Here is a 21,370-nt window from a genome sequence, read left to right as displayed (position 1 = left end):
TAAAAGAATTTAATACTGTAGCCAAAACACTTTTTAGGTGAAAATATAAGTCATAATTCAAATGCACAAGTATAGACCCAATATGTTCAGTAGCAAGGTGTCACATTTAGTTGTTTTGCTAAAAACTGATACCCAAAACTGAGAATATTCAGCGAAACACAGCTAACCAATGTCTATGTAAAAATAAAAGTGTAAATGATCTGGAAAACACATATAAGGCAGGATCTCTTGAATGATATCACAAATTAGAAAGATATAAAATAATACTACATAATATTCTTAAAGAATGAACTATTTCAAGTCTGTGGAAATCAATTTCAAGCAAGATATATGTGTACATGCTTTTTGCATTATTTTTGACATACTTTTACATATTTCTTTTAACCTAAGTTTACATAAATGTCATGCTCTCTCTCTCTCTCTCTTTCTCTCTCTCTCTAAGAGTTAGAAAAATACTTCCTAGAATTGTTTTGATAATCCTGGACCAACTCTTAGTCTATATATAAAACGAAGGTCTCTATGTTGAATCATCAAATACTTGATTACTTTGATCATCTGCATTCAATGTGCAGATTTAAAAATACCTTATACTAAATATCAGTAAACTTTAAATGCCATTTAAAAATAGAAGTATGGGTTTGTGGATGCAAATCTTTGAGTTAAAGATTTCTACCTACCTAGGCAAGATTTAGAAGACATTGGATGGCAATGGAAGCAAAAAAAAAACAATGAAACATCTTCATATGCTGAAAGGAAAAGGAAATTCAACCTAGAATTCTAATACCAAGTGAAAATGTATTTCAGAAACAAAGCTAAAATAAAGACATTTTCAGAAAAATAAAAGCTGAGGGATTCCTCAGCAGCTTTCATGTACTCAAGGAAGCACTACAGGTACTCTTCAGTCAGAGAGAAATGATCACAGCTGGGAGACAGATACAGAAGAAATGAGGAGTCAAAAAGGGGGCTCACTATGTGGGTATATCTAAATAAATATTGAATATCTTTGATAATAATGTCCTGAGGGGGTTAAATATTGATGCCAAATGAAAATACATAAACAAAAGTGTATATGTTGTGAGTGGTAGAAGTCAACAGAGCAGGAAAAGTGGATAATGATAATAAATTTTTAAATCTCAAGACAAATAAAGGAAAAAAGATAAAAAAGGGAAACAGAAAAGATGAGACAGATGGAGAGCAAGTAATAATGATAGACTTAAACACAAATATAATTACAAAAATCATAAAGTATTTTATTCAAAAGACAAAATTTGCCAGGCTGTATTAAACAAAACTATATGTTCCTTACAAGAGACATTTCTTAAACATAAGGCTATAGGATGATTGAAGGTGAAACAATAGAAAGAGGTTACTTTGCAGACACTAACCCAGTATAAAGCTGAAGTAGCCATGGTCACATCATACAAAGTAGCTTTTAAGACAAAACATTAACAGACAAAGAGGAATATGAAGAGGAAATCCGTGGCTGAATTTGCTAGGAAGATATAATAATTCTAAAAGTATATGCTCCTAATAACATAGGCCTAAAATATTTAAAGCAAAAATGAATAGAATTACAAAAACTGATAATACCACAAATAATAAGATATTTTAACACACCTCTCTTGTAACCGATTAATAAGCAGGAAAATAATCAGCAGTTACGGAGAAAATGGGAACAACATGACTTTAGAACTTCAACATATATAGAACACAGTCCTAGAATTCATGTTTTTCAGAGTGACCAGAGTGGAATTAAACTAGATATCAATAACAAAAGACAACTGGAAAATCCCCATATATTTAGCAATTAAGTAATCTATTTATGAAGAACATATAACTCAAAGAAGAAATCACAGCAGATATTGAAAAGCATTTTGAACTGAATAAAAGTGAAAATCCTACAGTAGAAAATTTGTGCAATATCTCAGTCTAGCCTTTGAGGGAGATGTATAGTCTTAAGTGTAAATATTAAATGAGAAGAAAGTCTAAAAATCTTAAATATATCTCAATAAATTATATAATTATAATTACATAAGAGGCAAATTAAATCCAAAGAAAAAGAAGAAATAAAATGATAATATAAATATAGAAACAAATGGAAATTTTAAAAACATACAATAAAGAATATCAATAAAAAGTCAACAGATGGTTCTTTGAAATAACTAAAAAACTGATAAACCCCTAGTGAGACTGATCCAGGAGGAAATAACAAAAGGCATAAATGTGCAATATCTGAAAAGAAAAAGGGACATTACTGAAGATCCTTCAGATATATTAAAATTATATTATGAGTAACCTTAAGTCAATAAATTTGAAAGTTTACATGAAATGGACAATTTGCTGTTAAATTCTGCCAAACAGATAAGAAAGAATTAACAATAATCTTAAATAAACTCTACAGAGAATAGAAAAATAGGAACCACTCCCAACTTGTATTATGAGTTCAGCATATTCTTTATACCAACCCAACAAAGTTATTAAAGAAAAGAAAAGTCAGGCTAGAACTCCCTCATGTGACAAATGCAAAATCTTAAATAAAAGGTTAACCACCTGAATCCAGTAATAAAACATAGTATAACTAAATTCAGTTTAGTTACTACAAGGTTAGTGACTAATACCTTGGTTTAACATTCAAAGTATCAATTTAATGTAGCTAACCGGCTTAACAGAATGAGGGAGAAATTTCTATTATCTCAATAAATTCAGAAATACCATTTGGTAAAACTTAACATCTGACAAGCAAACTTTTAGCAAACTAGAAACAGAAGAAAACTCTTTAAATTTAATAAAGGTATTTACAAAAAAATATATTACCACCACAAAAAAAAATACCACTCAATATCAAAATACTATAAACTTTTCTTCTGAAATCAGGAATGAGAAAAAGGTGCTTGCCATCACCATTTGTATTTGACACTGGAAATCTCAACCAAAGCAATAAAGCAAGGGAAGTAAAAACAAGAAAAGGCATAGGATTGGAAAATAATAAGAAAAATAGGGCCGGGTGCGGTGGCTCAAGCCTGTAATCCCAGCACTTTGGGAGCCCGAGGCAGGTGGATCACGAGGTCAAGAGACTGAGACCATCCTGGTCAACATGGTGAAACCCCGTCTCTACTAAAAATACAAAAAATTAGCTGGGCATGGTGGCGCATGCCTGTAATCTCAGCTACTCGGGAGGCTGAGACAGGAGAATTGCCTGAACCCAGGAGGCGGAGGTTGCGGTGAGCTGAGATTGCGCCATTGCATTCCAGCCTGAGTAACAAGAGCGAAACTCCATCTCAAAAAAAAAAAAAAAGGAAAAGAAAAAGAAAAAAGAAAAATAGAAATATTCTTAGACAACGTGATTGAGTTATTGAAAAGAATCTACAGCTGAAGTGTTTCCATTAACCACAAAGTTTAGCTAGTTTGCTGGATAGAAAAATCAACTGTATTTCTGATACTTGCAACGTGGTGAAAATTACAAAACAATAAAATTTGCAACAGCATCAGAAATATCAAATACATAGAAATACATCTAACAAAAGATGTATATGACCACTACAGTGAACTATTTTTCTTTGTATCAGTACCACATTTAACTATTGTACTTTACAATAAGTATTGATATCAGATAGTTTTAAGTCTTTCCTGTTCCTTTTTTTTAGGGTTATATTGGCTCTTCTTGGCTACTTGCATTTCCATATAAATTTTGGAATAAGATTGTGAGTCTCCATTATAAGATAAAGTCTGTTGGCACTTTTATTAAAATATCATTGATTTTATGGGAGAACTGATGTCATTAAAATATATAGTCTTTCTATCCATGCATAATTTAGTCCCTCATTAATTTACATCTTTATTTTCTTTCAAAAATAGTTTCTAAATTTTTAATATATAGTGTTATAAATTTGGATTTCTTTTGGATAATTCAAAAGAATAGTTATTAAGGAAAGAGCATAAAGGGAAGGAGAGATTATGTGTTTTCAGATAATGTATTCGTTCTTGATCTGAGGTTTCCTTCCTGTTCTATTTTCTTTAAGTCACGATGAGAGGGAGCAATAACTCAAAATGAAACTGAGACGGCCACAATCCATCATGAATGATATGTATGATATGTGGATAGTGTGTAAGAACTCAAGAGGCACCCACCGGATGATCTTCTAGATCAGGGTTTTTCAAACTGCAGGTTATGTGTTTAATGGGTTACAAACCAGGCTCATATTCAATAAAAAAGAAAAAGACACAAATCATGAAAGTACATTGTGTGCAGTAGGTTGAACATTATTTCCTAACACTTTTGCTTAAGCTATACAAACATACATACACATAAATATATGTACATCTATATAGACTGTGATGTGAAATCTATTTCTTATTGATTACAGTCAAAAATATTTGAAAAATTATGCTCTTGAAACCACCAACAGAATTCTAAGTGTAATCACGTTATAATACCTAGTACCTACAATTATGAGGTATTTCACAGCTATACAATTTTTGGTTTTGCTCAGATTAAGCCTGTTTTGTGAATATTAAGTTTGTGATGGAATAGAAATGAACAAAAGTTAATGGTGAAAGACTCATAATCAATGTATCAATGTATCAATTGAATAAGGAACTATAGGTTTTGAGTGAGTTAATTTGAGAAGAATATGAGAACAACAATGTAATGAAGGTTACCTGGCTCAGTGTCTTTGAAAGCAGATGTTCAAGAACTACTGGGCTTTAGCTCAGGAAGGGCATTAGAGGTAGCATATATTCCCTTTCAGAAGGTTGGCGGCAGGAGCTGCAGAGGCAGTGAGTGAAGATAAAGGACAGCTGTCTGGAGGATGCCTGTCTATGTCTGGCTCTCCATCTCTACCCTCAAGAACCACCTTAGCCATGTCCTGTCCCATCTCTCTGGTTCAGGATCACCATTTCCCATGTGATGTCCCCAGCCAACCTTACCTGAAATTTAGGCAAAAGAGAATAGGGTATTGAGAGGTGAGAACAGCCACTTTACCCCGAGTTACTCCACCCAGAAAGAACTGTAGGCCAAAAATCTCCGTATGTCACAACAATATGAAAAAGATTCAAATTATAGCAAAAATGTTACTAACAATAATGAGAATTACTATTTATTATCTATTTTATGCCAGATATTGTTCCCAGCATTTTACATGGATTAACTCATTTAATTTTCACAATAACACTGAGGTAGGTAATGCAATTGATGGCAGTGGTAGGTCATCCGGAGAGGCTACTGAGAAGATGCTGGCTGCAAAGGGCCAGGCGCAGCCAGGGCTGCAGGCTGTTGGGAGCTGGGAACAGGCACAAGCCACACCCCTTCCAAGTTCAAGGGGTGGATCCCTGCCCTCCTGGGTGCAGCTGCAGCTACCCCACTGTGGACCCAGTGGTCCCTGTATTCTCAGGGACCTGGGAAGTCTCCCCGCCCCCAAAGGCTTGAAAATACCTGCTCCCACTATCTGGCCTCTCCCTGCTTCTGGCACCCACTCCAATTTCAGAGCCAACTTAAGGCCAATCCCGGGCACTGTCACAACCCAGCAGGGTATGCCCATGCTCGGGGTAGCACTGACACACCAGCCCCCTGTTGCCTCAGCGCCCTCCAGACTCTGTGCATCAAGGAGCATGGGAGGGAGGCCAAGGTGGAGCTGAGAGTGGCTCAGCATGAGCCTGCAGGCACCCCTTGGCATGAACAGCTTGGGTGTCAGGGACAGCAGGTTGATGGTGGCAGAAGGCAGAGGGCAGGTCCTGGTGAAGGCCCACCTTCGGGCCTGCGATGGCCTGAAGCCTGGGGGCCAGGCTTCTAGTTCCACAGACTGAAGTGAGAACTTATGCTGCTTTCTCTGGGCCTGCCCATGGCTGCCCATACACCAGTTAGCACTCACTTCCTCTTCTCTGAAGCCCGTAAAACCCCCTGGACTCAGCCAGATTGGGCAGACATTGGGACAACCAGCCTGCAGACAGGAGCTACCCACTGTGGGTCTCCTCTCTCCTGAGAGCTGCACACTTGACAGGACAACCTGCCTGTGGAGAGGAGCTACCCACTTCAGGTCTCCTGGGAGCTGTACTGTTGCTCAATAAAGCTCCTCTCTGCTTTGCTCACCCTCCAGTTATCCCTGTACCTCATTCTTCCTGGACATAGGACAAGAACTTGGGACGTGCTGAATGGTGGGACTGAAAGAGCTGTAACACAAACAGGGCTGAACTGCACCCCTGCTTGCCATGTTGCAGGCCGGAAGAGAGAGAGAAAAGGGAAGGAGAGAGGAACTGCAACCCTTCAGCGAGCCCAGACCTAGGAGCTCCCCAAGCCAGGAATGTAACAACCTCCTTGGAGCTCTGCGGTTCCTGGTATCTCCAAGCTTCCAGGCACCACCACATTCCCCCATGCCAGCAGTAGAAGCCACCTGTGGTATAGCTGGTCCAGCCACAGCCTCACAGGGAGCTGGCACCTGTGCCCGCATCTGGAGCTTCCCACCCTGCTGCAGCTGCATGTCTGGCTGTGCACAGTGAGCAGCTCCCTTGTTCAGGTACCCCTTGCCTTTTTGCACCTGGCTCGCCCTTGGCTGGCGTAAGATCCAGGCTGGTGGCAAGAGCCCAGTGCAGCCTGTCAGACTGAGTGGGTTGAACCAGCCCAGTGGGCTTGAGCAAAATTTGGGCAAAGGCACCAGTGACCAGAAAGGCTTCTGGCTGGCAAAGCAGCACCCCAAGAATCCTGTGATATATTCCCCATTTCGTAGGTGAAGCAAATGAGGCACAGGATTTTTAAGCAACCAATACACAGTGTCGCAGCTAAAAATTGTGGGGAATATAGAAAGAAAACAACTCAGAGCAGGCTATGAAGTAACCAGGAAAGAAGACGATACTGAATTGTCAGCTTGACAAAATGGGACTCTATACATTTTCCATAGAACTACAAGAATTCACACATACACTCAAGGTAAATAGATGCCTGAACTCCCACGGCCCTTACCTGACCACTTTTGTGTGGTATTTGTGGAAATGCCTGATGTTATTTTTTTTCCTCAAGAAAGATATTGTCTTTGAGGCTTCCAAACTAGTCCTCATAATGTTGAAAGTTACTAGGGGCTCATCAGGACCTTAATGAAACTTTATCATCAGGTGACTAAAATTCACCCTGCTTGAGACATATTAGTCCCCTGCCTTATTTTGGGAAATACAGCAAAATGGCTGGTAGACAGATGGTATTTTGTAGATCAAGAAAATAAACTATTTAATTTATTGATCCATAGTCACTGGGGAGAAAACATCATCAAAACCCCAAAGCCACGTGAAATGCCCATTCCACAAACAGGGCTAACGTCAAACACTGATCATTGGATGGTGGTTTCTCCACAAAGCCGTTAAAGGAACTTAAAAAGTTGCTCAAAGGTGAGAACAGAAGCAAGAAAGAGACAGAGGGCTAGCTATTACTAACAAATTTGAAGCACTTATTTAAAAGAGAGAACTTTCAGCTTGACATTTGGACATTGCTTATGTGATGTGAAGTCGTATCAAAGCCCTGACCTAAATTTAGTAGTTTAAAAAGAATTCAGTTTCTACTTCCAACCTTTTCCAAATGCCAGCTGAGATCTCATTTCTCAGACCCTTTTCATCCATAGGAAATCCCTGAGAACTTTACAAAAAAATTAAGAACAAAAAGGTCAGAAAGTTAAAACACAGTATGCAGTCTCTCTCCTTCCTAAAATGGTCATTTCGTTAAAATTCATTATAATGAAAGAGTTAAAATTCTGCACAGTTTAAGAGCAACCAGTTGACCTTTAAATTTGCTGGTTTGAATCCAATCACCTTTCAACAAGCACGAAATCTGGCACAAGGCGTACTAACGCACACCAATTATTTTCATAGTGTACATGACTGATCTCACAGCGTCCTGTTTGGAAAAAAAGAATAGTGTTCATTTTCCAAAAGCCAGACTTAGAGGCTGAGTGTCTCTGTTAGTGGGTGGGATTTTCCTTTGGTAACTGTCTCCAAAATTTCCTTTGGAGGAGGCTTTTCCTTGAAAAAGCCCAGCATAATACCTTAAAGAAAATAACTTTTTCATTTTGTTTAAATTCTGTTAAATGAAATAGTTTCCTCCAACTTTCAGTATGTCAAAAGCAAAAATAGCTGGGAAATAATTAATTACTATCCCTAGTTAAGAACTTTGCAAGCCATATATGTAGGAGAGAAAAAAAAATCCACTGCTAGTGGCAGGGTGAAATACTGAATCCTACTTGGAGTAAGTGTATTAAAATCCAGAAACTCAAAACCAATCATTAAGAGACTTTCTACTCCCTAAAATGATTCTTTTTTTTTTTTTAAAGTAATTCCCATGAGATTCTCCTAAATGGTGAGATCTTCTGATGTCTTCAAAATATAATTTAAATTACAATGTTGCTTCACAGGATTTTTAAGAACACACTGCATGGCTGTTTTGGTGCAACATACAGAGATGGGCGCCCTGATTGGGGGACTACACCCTACAGCCAGATAGCCTCTGGTCAATTGCAAAACTGTGTTCCTTCTTACCTCCTTTCTCCTGTACCTCCATGGTTCCTGCTGTACCCCAACCCACCCCATTTCTGTCACAGTGGAATGCTCTCCTATGTCAGCCAATAACATGGACTACTGTCCCACATCTGCACCATACTCAAGCCAGAGTCACATTTTCCTTTGTTGAATCCTTTGCCTGAGGAGTGAGACTTCTGAAAGTCCCCAGATCCTCCTCTCAGCTCCTCACTCCAGTGGGAGACTTCTGCTGGCCATGCCGATGTTTGTCAGCCCCTCCCTGCCACAATATTTGATTTTCCTCCTCATTCACTCTCTTTATCTTGTGAGTCCAGAAGAGAGAACGATCAGGATCTCACGGCAATGTAGGTAGTGGCTCGTGGGTTGTGGCCCCCAGCCAGCACTCAGATCTTCACCCACCTAGCCACTTCTGCTTTGGCACTGAGGAAGGAGGGGCTTGATTCAGGAAAAGAAGGCACTGCTTTGGTTGGGTACTATTCACAGACCATGTTAGAAAGACCCCTGGCCTGGGGCCCTGGCCCAGAAGGCCCCCTTGGAGATTCCCATCAGGACAGTCTGGTTATGTACATAGTCCTGAAGATTCCTCCAAAATCAAAGGGTTCCTCCCAGAGCCCTGGCAGAGCAAGGTCATTCCACAGACATGCCAGGAAAGACAGGTAGCCAGAGTCCCTGTGGACCTCCCTCACTGCCCCTCTCCTAATCTGACTCATTCCTAAGCAGATCTCCATCACCAGCTTCTTCTACGTAGCATTAAATTACGATCCCTTTTTCTTACTCCAGAACTGATCAGATACCAAGGTCCAGACACTTGTAATTAACACCAGCTCACAACTGATTTTCCTACCACCTTTGGCCTCACCAAGATTTGATGAGCAGGAGAAATAAATGTCACTTTGCTACCATCCTCTGCTCAACCTCCAACAGAAAAACTCACATTACCTAAGTACAAAGCATAAAATACTGCTGGCCTACCCTGGCTTAGAGATTCTCCTTGCATATAGTAAATGTCTCCCTAAGCGATATCATCTTAAAATCTGAGACATGAAAAAGGACCCAAAGTCCTACAAGCGTGAAGAATTGCACAGCAATATATTTAGTTAACATTTTCTATTTTATTAATCAGGGTATACAGTTCAGTGGTTGATGAGATCTGTTCAGGCTTCCCAGCCTCTCCTTTCTGTCATCATGCTATATATCACCAGAAAAGCAGTATGGTATTGGGGAAAAGAGATCTAAAGGCAGAAGACTAGGGCTTCACTCTCAGCAGTGTTAACTGAGTGACTTGGTGAAGTCACTGAAATTCACTGAAACCACAGTTTCCCCTTCTGTAAAACGGAGATAACAATATCAGCCTCACAGGGTGCTCTGAAGGAAGCAAATGAAATAATGAAAGTAAACATCCTTTTAAATTATAAACAGAGGATAAGGGAGAGGGGCGGGGGAAAGGGAGAAGAAGAAGAAAGAAAACAATCTGTCCTCCCTCACACCTTCACACTAGGTGAAATAAAATGTTTAGACAGAAAAAGCTAAAGGAGAATCCAAATAAAATATTCTTAGGAATATTCAAAAGGAGAAGCCACCGGAATCTCCAAATCTGGCCAAGAGCTCAGCCTGAGCAGCATGTTTTGAACCCCTGAGTCCATGGAACCCTGCACTAAAGCTTTGGAACTCTGACCTTCAGAAAAAAATCAAAATACTTTCCTCAGCTCATTCCCTGTAGTTTAAAAACAAGAGCAACTAAAGGGCAAGCTTGGGAAGCAAAGGGACACAAACCCCTCGGGCCATTCACTTACTTTATCCCCATGGCAAATCAACTTCAGGAGAACATTTCAGCTTTGTATGTTCTGCTTGGTCCCACTCAAATGGGAAGTTCTGCTGGAGGCCGGAAATAGAAAACAGGAAGTCTACAGAACTGATTTTCCTAACTGCCCAAATGCAAACCCGTTATGGATGAGAATCAGAGTAAAATGTAAACCTCTTTTTAAGAAAGAAGGTCACATGCTGACCGTGTACAGAAAACATCCTACTCCAGGGAAGAAAGAAAGAAAGGAAAAATCCATCAGCTTCCTTCCTCAGTAAAGGAGGATTGACAGAGCTGGTCTGACAGTGAAGTAAAGGTTACGAAGGGTGTGCCCATCAGAACCACACTGCCACTAAAAATAATGAAGTGTCCCACTTCAATGCAGACACTATTCTCCAAGCTGGGTCCTCTAAAGGTCCTTTTCTTCAAGGGAGCAGAGACTAAAGTGATTCCCCTCTCAACTTTCTCATTATCATTAAGACTATTTTCTTAGAGTCCCACGTTTGACACTTTCAAGTTGAAACTCCAAGCTCCCCCACCCCCACTGCATATAGATCTCTTAGTTTCTATCACATACCATCATATCCTCCTTATTTGCATCAGTCAAATTCTGCTCATTCTTCTATCACAGCTCCTCTGACATTTGCCAGGCCTCACCATTTCCTCAGCCATTTCAGGTCTGAATCCTCAGCTCCCCATGCAGGCTGCCTGTTCTCTTTTATAAACATACCAGATGAATCTTTCCAGTGTGCTGCTTCCCCTTTCCCCAGGTCTGCCACAGCTCCCTGCTACCTACTGATCACATCTGAGTTGCCTCAGCCAGTGGTCTCACCATATCTACCTAGCTTAGGCTGATGTTATAGGAGAAAGTGCACTAGCCCGGACACCAGATCGATCAAGTAAGACTCTAGCTTAGGGAAGCTTTATCACATCATATAGTGGCTGTGCAGATTGAGGAAAATTATAAAACTTCTCTGCACTTCAGTTTTCTCATTCACAGAATGAAGATAATAACACCTATACAGTTACTAAGGATTGAATAGGATAATATGCACAAAGTGATCCTAGTGAGTTTCGGTGAGAAGAATGATTGCTTATGAGGTGCTTACCACATTCCAGGTTCTGTTCTGAGTGCTGTACCTGTGTTTACACAGGTATTATTATTATTCACCTTATTTTGCATAAGAAAAACTTGAGGCACACTGTGATGGAAATAGGGTGGGTTGGAGTACAGCAGGAACCATGGAGGTAGAGGAGAAAGGAGGTAAGAAGGAACACAGTCTTGCAATTGACCAGAGGCTGTCTGGCTGCAGGATGTATTCCCCAAACAGGGCACCTATCTCTGTATGTTGCACCAAAACAGCAATGCAGTGTGTTCTTAAAAGTAAAGTCACATACAACTCCGTAGAAGAGCTAGCCTTTGAACAGCCTGACTCCTGTGCCCGCATGTGTAACTCCATGCTCTACAGCCTCCCATTTCCCCTTCCCTCCAACTTTCACTGGCTAACACAGCTCACAGGCCCACCTAAGTCCTTCTCATCCTTCCAGCCTTTCCTCCACGTTCCAACTTCCCATGACGGATGTTATGCTGCATTTTCTCTCCAATCTCACCTGACATCTTAAAAGGAGCAGTTCAGTTCTAGCATTCTCGCTATACTCAACTCTACCATCTCTCTACTCTTTATCTTGCCCTCACATACACATAAGCTTGTCATTGTTCTTCAGTTCTTTGGATAATCTATTCCTAGAAACTACATCTAAAAAATAGACCACATCCCCAAATTCCATCATGTCTGAAAAGAAATATGTTCTTTCCATCAGCACCCCAGCTGCCATCCCCAAGCCAACTCACCTGACTTCCAATCACTTATCTAACAAGCATTTACCAAGTATCTGCCATGTTCATTTTGTCAATGAGGATGACATGGGACTTGTTCCTCTGTGAGCTCACAGTCTAATGAGGAGATCAGTGTTAACATTGAAAATGTAAAAAGGTTGTGACAAGTACTAAATGCATGATGCTAATGGCATCATCACCTCTAGCTCTTCTCACCTGTCTTACCCATGCTGTGTCATGCACCAGAGCTGTCACACTGCCCCTTCCTCTTCATCTTGGTGCCAGCTGTGATTTGCTTGCACCATACCTTGTTACTGAACTACTGCAGCCCCTCACAACTTATCTTACTGCCTCATTCACCTGCCCTTCAAAACCAGCCCACCTCGAATGTAAATTAATTCAACCATTGTGGAAGACAGTGTGGCGATTCCTCAAGGACCTAAAAATAGAAATCCCATTTGACCCAGCAATCCCATTACTGGGTATATATCCAAAGGATTATAAATCATTCTACTACAAGGACACGTGCACACGAATGTTCATTGCAGCACTGTTTACAATAGCAAAGACCTGGAACCAACCCAAATGCCCAACGATGATAGACTGGATAGGGAAAATGTGGTACATATACACCATGGAATATTATGCAGCCATCAAAAACGATGAGTTCACGTCCTTTATAGGGACATGGATGAACCTGGAAACCATCATTCTCAGCAAACTGACACAAGAGCAGAAAATCAAACACCGTATATTCTCGCTCATAGGCAGGTGTTGAACAATGAGAACACATGGACACAGGGAGGGGAGCACTACACACTGGGGTCTGTTGGGGGGAAATGGGGGAGGGGCGGGGGGTGGGGAGGTGGGAAGAGATAGCATGGGGAGAAATGACAGATACAGGTGAGGGGACGGAAGGCAGCAAAGCACACTGCCATGTGTGTACCTATGCATCAATCTTGCATGTTCATCACATGTACCCCAAAACCTAAAATGCAATAAAAAAAAAAATAAATAAATAAATAAATAAATAAATAAAAAAAGAACAAACAAAAAAAAAAAAAAAAAAAAAAAAAAAAAACCAGCCCACCTCCTGATGCCCAATAACCTAATGTCACTCTCATATTTAAAACCCATAAATGCGGATGAGCCAAATGCAAAGCCCTGAGCTTGGCCAGGTGATGTTGTGTGGAAACTTGACTTTCAATCCTTATATTGCTCTATTCTCCCCACATGCACACACTTCATGCACCACAGCTAAAAGAGACTTCCTGCAATTCTCTAAAAATGACTCACATTTCTATTTCCTGTTTTTCCCTTTAGCCACCCTGGCCTCTCTCCCTCTGCCTTCATTTTTTCGTTAAACTCTGGAACTCAGGTGCTTCTGCTTCAAGGTTTAGGTCAAAAGTTACCTCCTCCATGAAGCTTTCTCTCATTCTCCCACAATGTGTGAAAGCTCCATTCTCTGATTTGCTTTAGTTGTACATTTGTACATTGCACCTTGCACTACAGACATTTGTATATTCATCTTATGGTTTCTGTGTTTTAGGACAGGTACATTGTCTTAATCATCTTTGCTCAATACAGTGCCCAGCAGAGTGCCTCAAGTAAAATACGTGCTCAATAAATAATACATGCATTTTCCTTTTTTTTTTTTGTATGTGATATAGTGAGGAAAATATCTCTTCAGAATCAACAAGCAGAAATCCAAGGTGTTTTTTTTTTTTTCATTACTATCATCTGTGATGATTAATTTTATGTGTCATCTTGGTTGGGCTTAGAGATGCCCAGATAGCCAGAAAAACATCATTTCTGGATGTGTCTGTCAGGGCGTTTCTGGGGGAAATTAGCACTTCAATCAGTAGACTAAATAAAGAAACTGCCCTCACAAATGTGAGCTAGCATCATCCAATTTATTGAGAGTTCAGGTACAATAAAGAGGCAGAAGAAGGCAAACTCTCTTCCCTTGAACTGGGACATCCATCTTCTCCTGCTCTGACACTGGGGTTCCTGGTTCTTGGGCCTTCAGATTCTGGGACTTGCACCAGTTCCTCCCTACACCCCTAGTTTCTCAGGCCTTCAGCATCAGACTGGGAGTTATGCCATTGGCTCCCCTGGTTCTCAGGCCTTTGGACTCAGACTGAATTATACCACTGGCTTTCCTGGTTGTCCAGCTTTAAGATGACATATTGTTAGACTTTTCAGCCTCCATAATTGCATGAGCCAATTTCAATAATAAATCTCTTCTTATATATCTATATATTTCCTATTGGTTTTGTTTCTCTACAGAATCTTAATAGATTATCTAATTGTTTATCCAATAAGTCTTTTCCTCCCTAGACAATATGTTAGGTACAAGGGACACAAAAATAAAAACACAGAACCTGCTCTCAATAAACTTGCATTCAGTATCAGAGAGATTGGCACAGAATACAAATAAAATAAGGAGATATATGCAAAATAATATGAATTGCAAAATTACAGCAATTCATCACCAGCTAGGTGTGTGACCTTGGGCAAATCACACTGTGAGCTAAATATTAATAAGTTTACAATGCAAAATCAGAGGCAGTCTATGAATTAATGATTCTAACCATTGCGAGGTCTCCTCTGCTGATGGCTGACACATTGGTGTTAGAGCTTATTGCAAAGATCCATTACTGATGCTTTAATTCTAAGGAAATTATGTAGGCAACATCTAAAGAAAGGTTTAAAAAAAACAGCTGCCAAAATTGATAATTAAACAATGAAAAATTTCATCATAAATGATTTATCAGCACCACTTGATAAATACATAAGTGAAATTTAAGGCCCTGAAATGCAGGGCAAGCCTAGTAGAAATGAATGTCCCAGTGGATGAGATGCTGTCCTCGGGTTCCCACATTCCACCACCAGTATTCACCATATCTGGTTGGAAATGTGTGCATGTGAGTCGGCCTGCCCTCTATGACGTGAGTAGGGACCACTTTTGGCTCAGCTCTGTATCCTCTACACATGACGCTTGGTACATAGCAAGTATTCGATAAATGTTTAAGAATGAAGCAATCAGTTATTGTCACCAAGGATTTACTGGGAATTTTTTTTTAATCATTGATACTACATTTATGCCCAAATAAGAAGAGACAATTTTGCAGATTTTTTTTCATAGATATTCCAAATTCTTCTGTATTTATCTTCAAATAAAATTGTGTTTCTCATTGGTAATAAAGGATTTGTTAGTCTTCCTCATAAGTAATAGAATTTATAGAGGATAGATAAGCAATTAATAGTAGATGAATTATCAAGACAAACTTAATTTTACCCTTGGGTATTATTAGCAAAGATGCAAATCTAACATTTTTAAATTAAACATAAAGTTCTAAGGAATTTGATTTTGTATTGGCACATCTACTTGCTGCCTCATGGGTTATGACACTCTCATCATTTTCTCTGTCACACATCTATTGTTGCTATCAAGTTTTCCAACAGAGCCTCAAAGCTGCTGAATACATGTTTAATTCCAAATTTCATTTCTTTCTAAATTGCACTATCCTTAAGCAATGCATCATCATCACAGGTCATTGCACCAATGAAATTAATCTGATTTACTGGGAATTTCACATGCTAAATCTAGAACAAATGATATGGTTCCTATCATCAAGTAAAATCAATGAAAAACCTAAGATGTGGCCAGGCCCAGTGGCTCACACCCGTAATCCCAGCACTTTGGGAGGCCAAAAGGTAGGCAGATCACCTGAGGTTGGAAGTTTGAGACCAGCCTGACCAACATGGAGAAAGCCCATTTCTACTAAAAATACAAAATTAGCCAGGCTTAGTAGCGCATGCCTGTAATCCCTGCTACTCTAGAGGCTGAGGTAGGAGAATCGCTTGAACCCAGGAGGCTATCTTGCAGTGAGCCAGGATAGCACCATTGCACTTTTAATCTTGTTGGCAACAAGAGCGAAAATCCATCTCAAAAAAAAAAAAAAAAAAGGAAGGAAGAAAGTAAAGAAAAACCTAAGACTTAAACTGCAAACATGACTTGGTATTAGAGAGGGGTCATTATCTTGGCCCCCAGGAATTAATTTCAAAATAACAAATTCTCTTTATATTTCTTAAACACTGTGAAAAGGAATCTCGGTCTGCAGCAACAATTCCAAAACCCCTTCATTTCATGTGATCACGTCACATCACACAAGCCCTGTCACTCACCTCTCTCCTTCATACCCTCCCACCAAAACTGCTCTCCCAGACCTAGTCCTCAAACCTGTGCCCTTCTAACCTTCCACCTTTTCCCATGATTCTGTATCACAAAAGCCCAAAAGAATTGCTCTGGCAAGATCTAACAGTCCCTGAAATATCAGGAAGGGAAAGAAAATAAATAAGTAAAACTAGAACAATTCTTTGCAGGCAGTAAAACAACATCTCAGATCTACCATATATTTTAACTGTTGGCCTGATGGCATATAGATAAAACTTAAAGGTACCCAAAGAGATCAAATGGAACAAAGAAACAAAAATGTTTAGATTTTTTACACATCTACAATGTTTGGGAGACTTGTGATGCTCAATCACAAAATATTTGTTAAGTATCTGCTCTAAGAATTTGTTTTGAAAGAGATACTGTGTCGAGGGTACCCAAGAGCCCCGCTACATTTAGACATCACTAGAAGGACCCATGGGACCCAATGCAGAGCTGTACTTTAGCTAAGATTTATTCCAGTGATATAGTAAGGATACACAGCCAGATCATAAGGGAGAAAGCCGCAGGCAGAGTCTGAAGGATTTTATGTGCAGACTTCCTTATGCTTCTGCCCACCGCAGGAGATCACATAGAGTACAGCAAGGAAAATGCAGCAACTTGTGTATGACAGTTCAGCCCAAGGAAGCTTCTTTTTAGAAACTTAGTGCCCAAGGTTTTTCATGGGGCCGATCGCATAGGCACTCCCTGCCTAGCACATCAAAATAGTCCAGATTCCAAGCAGGGAAGCAGGTGTTCAAGCATAAACTGTGTTGTTTGGACGAAAGTCAAGGCACAGTGAACCACACTTATCAATTGACTGTTGACTGAGAGCACTTCAAGGGCCGACTTCCCAGTTACCAACCTAACGCTAACCTGGCAAGTAGGCCTTTCTGAGGGTAGCAGTGTCAAGCCTGCTATGTTAACTCTTTCCTGCACAGAAACAAAAACCCAGTTTTTGTTTCAAGGCAATTAACATCAACAGAAATAAGATTTATACATAAAAATATGCATTGCATACAGTAGCATCCTAGGTAACACTAAAGCAGAAATTCCCAAAATATCCTCAAGCACTTTTATCAACATCATCAGGGTGCTGGTCAACCTAGCGGCTGCAGCCCAAACCATCCTGAGAAATAGAAGAATGGGGCATCAGTAAGAGCCACAGGCTGAGAGGAGATTATAGAAGACCTTGAATACCATAATGAGACGTTTGAATTTGATTTCGTAGTCTTGGAAAGCCACTGAAGGTTTTCCTTTTTCTTCACCAGATAACAAGATCAAAATAGCATTGTTTGGAGGTGAATCTGATCACCTGTGTAGAATATACTGAAGGAGGCTAAGACGAGAGGCCAAGAAACCAGAAGCTCAAAAGCAAAGAAAATGATCGTAATATGTAGGGACCAGTCATTAGGAATTAGACACTGTTCAGGGTGCTTCCCGGGAATCCTGTCAGCCTTCTGAGGCGTTGCTATTGTTCCCATTTTGTAGCTTGCCAGTGTCATGCAAGTCAGGACAATAGAAAAGGAGCAGGGAATAGAAAAGGAAATAAAAAACCGACAATAGAAAAAAAAAAGGAGTGGTGAGCCGGTGCTCAAGGCAAGGGAGAGGAAGTCATCACAGCTAACTCCTCAGCATGTCTTGTTCTTTCCTTCCTTTGGGCCTTTTTTTTTAAGGAAAGAAAAACGAAATTTATTGGTTCATATAAATGGAAAGTCCAACAGGTAATTGGATTCAAAGCATCAAAGAATCTCTTTAGGACTCTCTCTTGGCTAAAGTGAGAACATGCGGTGTTTGGTTTTCTGTTCTTGTGTTAGTTTGCTGAGAATGATGGGCCTTTTATTCTTGGTTCTATTTCCTGTGGTTTTCTTCAAAAATTTTCTTGTATCTGCTCTGCAGCTGGGAAAGACACACTGCTTCCATATTTGGGCTGTATTGTCTGAATTTAACAGTTACATCATGTATTTATAACGCAAATGACAAAGCAATAGCAACAATAACAATAATGTTATTAATAAGTAATATTAAAATATATTTAATACTTTTTTTCTGAAACTTTTTTATTAACAAATATTTTACATTGACTCTAATTTTCACTTGTTCAGATCATGTTTTAGTGATTTTTTAAATATACTTTAAGTTCTGGGATACATGTGCAGAACGTGCAGGTTTGTTACATAGGTATACACATGCCATGGTGGTTTTCTGCACTCATCAACCTGTCATCTACATTAGTCATTTCTCCTAATGCTATCCCTCCCCTTGGCCCCCCACCCCCAACAGGCCCCGGTGTGTGATGTTTCCCTCCCTGTGTCCATGCGGTCTTATTGTTCAACTCCCACTTACGAGTGAGAACATGCGGTGTTTGGTTTTCTGTTCTTGTGTTAGTTTGCTGAGAATGATGGGCCTTTTATTCTAAGAAGACAGGAAAAAGTCATCTTCCAAGAATGGTGGAACATAAAAAGAAAACTAAAAGCAGATATAGTCAAAAATTTTCCAAATGAGGTAAGAGAGGTGAAGAAGGAATAGGATGTTCCACCTTCTTCCTGACTCAGACAGTAAGGAGTAGCTAAACTGGTAGCATTCTTTCAACTTCATTATCTCGGAGAAATTTATGCTACTAAAATTGTTTCTTCTTGATTATCTCCCTGACATGATGCAACCCCACAATCACTTAATAACTGAGCTACTCTTGAGACTAATTCTTAAGGTGTCTAAAATGAATAATCCAGAAGCATCACAGTCTCATCAGGACACATTTATTAATTACTTGATTCCATCAACGGTGTTAGTGACACTGACCCCAAGGACTTTAGAGGATGCAACACAGAAATCTGCTCGATTGATAAATATCTACCTTAGTTCTTACTTTATAAAAGCCAGAATTAAGTAATAAGACATGACAAGCCATTATTTAAGGGGAATTAATCTGTTGACTCAATTGGCATTTAAGCAGGAGGCCAAAGACCATTAGAAGAGATTGGAATGAATGTAGCAAAATAACTCAATACTAGGTTACTGACCTTATCTTGTTGAAGATCAGTCCAAAATCTTTATTAGCCCTTACCATAACTTCCAAGCGAGCTGCTTGTATCTCTCTTATTCAGAATCCCTATTAGCCAATTAAAGTGCTCAGCAGTGTGGCCAGGAAACAAGAAGGAGGAACTTGAACAAAATCCTTAAAATAGACCTCACCCCAAAGGCTTATGGAATGTCCCTTGTGATTGGGGAGAATTCATTCTGATTTTGGTAACCAGCTTGCTTGAGAATTCTTTTCCCCTAAGAGGTAATGCCAGGAAAAAGTGATATGAAGGGATTTGCTCAGGGTAATTTATGTATTTCTTTACATTTCAACCTGCCCTGTACTTCATGCAGGTTGAACAGAAGTGTTTTCTGAGCACGTATTGTTACAGCCCTCTGAGATGGTGTAAAAGAATGAAAGAAGACACGACCTGCTTTCCAGGATTTTCAGAAGAATGTTGGGATGAATATGGGTAAAAGCAAGATGAACACACCCAGGTGACTGTTAATGAACAGTGGCTAAATGCATGGGTTATGGGAGTTGAAATGCCTAGGTTTAAATCCTGGCTCCACTAGTTACCACTTAGAGCAAGTCATATACTCTTTATAAGCCTCAGTTTCCCCTTCTGAGAACTGGGTTGAGAACATCCACCTCATAAGGTCCTTGTTAAGGGTGGTAAGGTAATAAACATAAAATGATCAACACAGAAAAGGCGTTCAACAAATGTTAGCTACTATTACAATTAAAATGATTATTTTTGTTTTTACTATTATTACTACTACTCCTACTGCCTTGCTACTCCCATCTATATTTTGCCCCATACCTTAAAGACAAGAAGGCTTCCAAGCTGTATGCCATGGTCCAAGTCAGAATTTCTGGCAGGGAGGCTAGGAGGCTCGGGGTCTGTCAAAAACAGCACAGAAGAGTATTTCCGAGAGAGGAGATGGCTGTGGAGTGGAGTAAGCAGAGCCTGGGTAAAGTAAATAACTACGTTTGCTCTGAATGACTTTCAGAACCGAGAAAGAGCACATGTTCACAGATCATATGATTTTCAGAGCTGGTAATTGACTTAGAAATCCTTAAGTTACTTTTTTTTTTCAATGCAGCTTTTGGATAGCCATAAAAATCTTAAGCTTTCCTTTAATGTTATTTAAATTTTTAAAATAAATTCAATAACAAGAAAAAAAAAGGATGAACACAACAGTAACTTTGAAACTATTTTATTTATTTCTTAAAAGATACGTATTTCTTCCTTTGATCATGTGGCTACAATGTGAGCACTGAAGCTGCTTGCTCACCACCAGCTCTTCACTCCTTAAGGATGGAGAAAACGGAGCCGGAGGCAGGCTGTGCTCCATTGTCACACTTATCTGCTGCTTTATTCTCAAATACCTTAAGACCCTTTCACCCTGACTTGGATACACCCCACAGGGGGCCAGGACCCTGCTTACTCCAAAACCATAATTTTACAGACAACAGGACAATGAGACTCCACTGACTTATTGTTAGCCACACAGCTAGCTGGCAAAGCAAGGAATCAGAAATCCTGTTGATGGAGAGGAAGATTCAGAGGAGAAGGAGAAACAGGAAAATGAAGGCTTGTAATAATTTGCTGTGGAAAATCAAAAGATGTGGGCAGCAAAAAAGAGACTTAAGCAAAAAGATTTTTTAAGAAAAGAGACTTAAGCAAAAAAGAGACTTAAGCAAAAAGATGTTTTAGGAAAAGGATTCTTGCTGCTGTATGCAGAGTGCAATAAATTAACCATGTCATATTTCTTATCTCTGCACCTTTTGCTACCAGAACCTAAAATATATATCAAGAAAATATATTTAAAGGTAAAATCGGTTGTTTTGTTTTTCATTTGAGTAAATTTTCTATTTATAATCAGTGATTAACCCATTTTAGGAATGAAGTAGAAATGAAGGATTTTCTCCCCAGTGGTAATAACAAACTTGAAGGCTCTACGGCTAAAAATACAA

The 21,370-nt window shown here is 39.5% G+C and overlaps 1 long non-coding RNA gene across 1 annotated transcript in view; it reads left to right on the top strand.

Annotated features, from left to right (window-relative positions):
* Positions 1 to 21,370, top strand: part of LOC101049871 (uncharacterized) — a 57,070-nt gene that overhangs the window by 21,896 nt on the left and 13,804 nt on the right. Inside the window, exon 2 of the long non-coding RNA XR_012516191.1 lies at positions 19,744 to 19,887. This is a non-coding gene — a long non-coding RNA (uncharacterized LOC101049871). The remainder of the gene's footprint in view (positions 1 to 19,743; positions 19,888 to 21,370) is intronic.

The sequence above is a fragment of the Saimiri boliviensis genome, chromosome 1 (assembly GCF_048565385.1).
Source record: "Saimiri boliviensis isolate mSaiBol1 chromosome 1, mSaiBol1.pri, whole genome shotgun sequence".
NCBI lineage: Eukaryota > Metazoa > Chordata > Mammalia > Primates > Cebidae > Saimiri > Saimiri boliviensis.
This window is presented reverse-complemented; position numbering and strand designations above follow the sequence as displayed.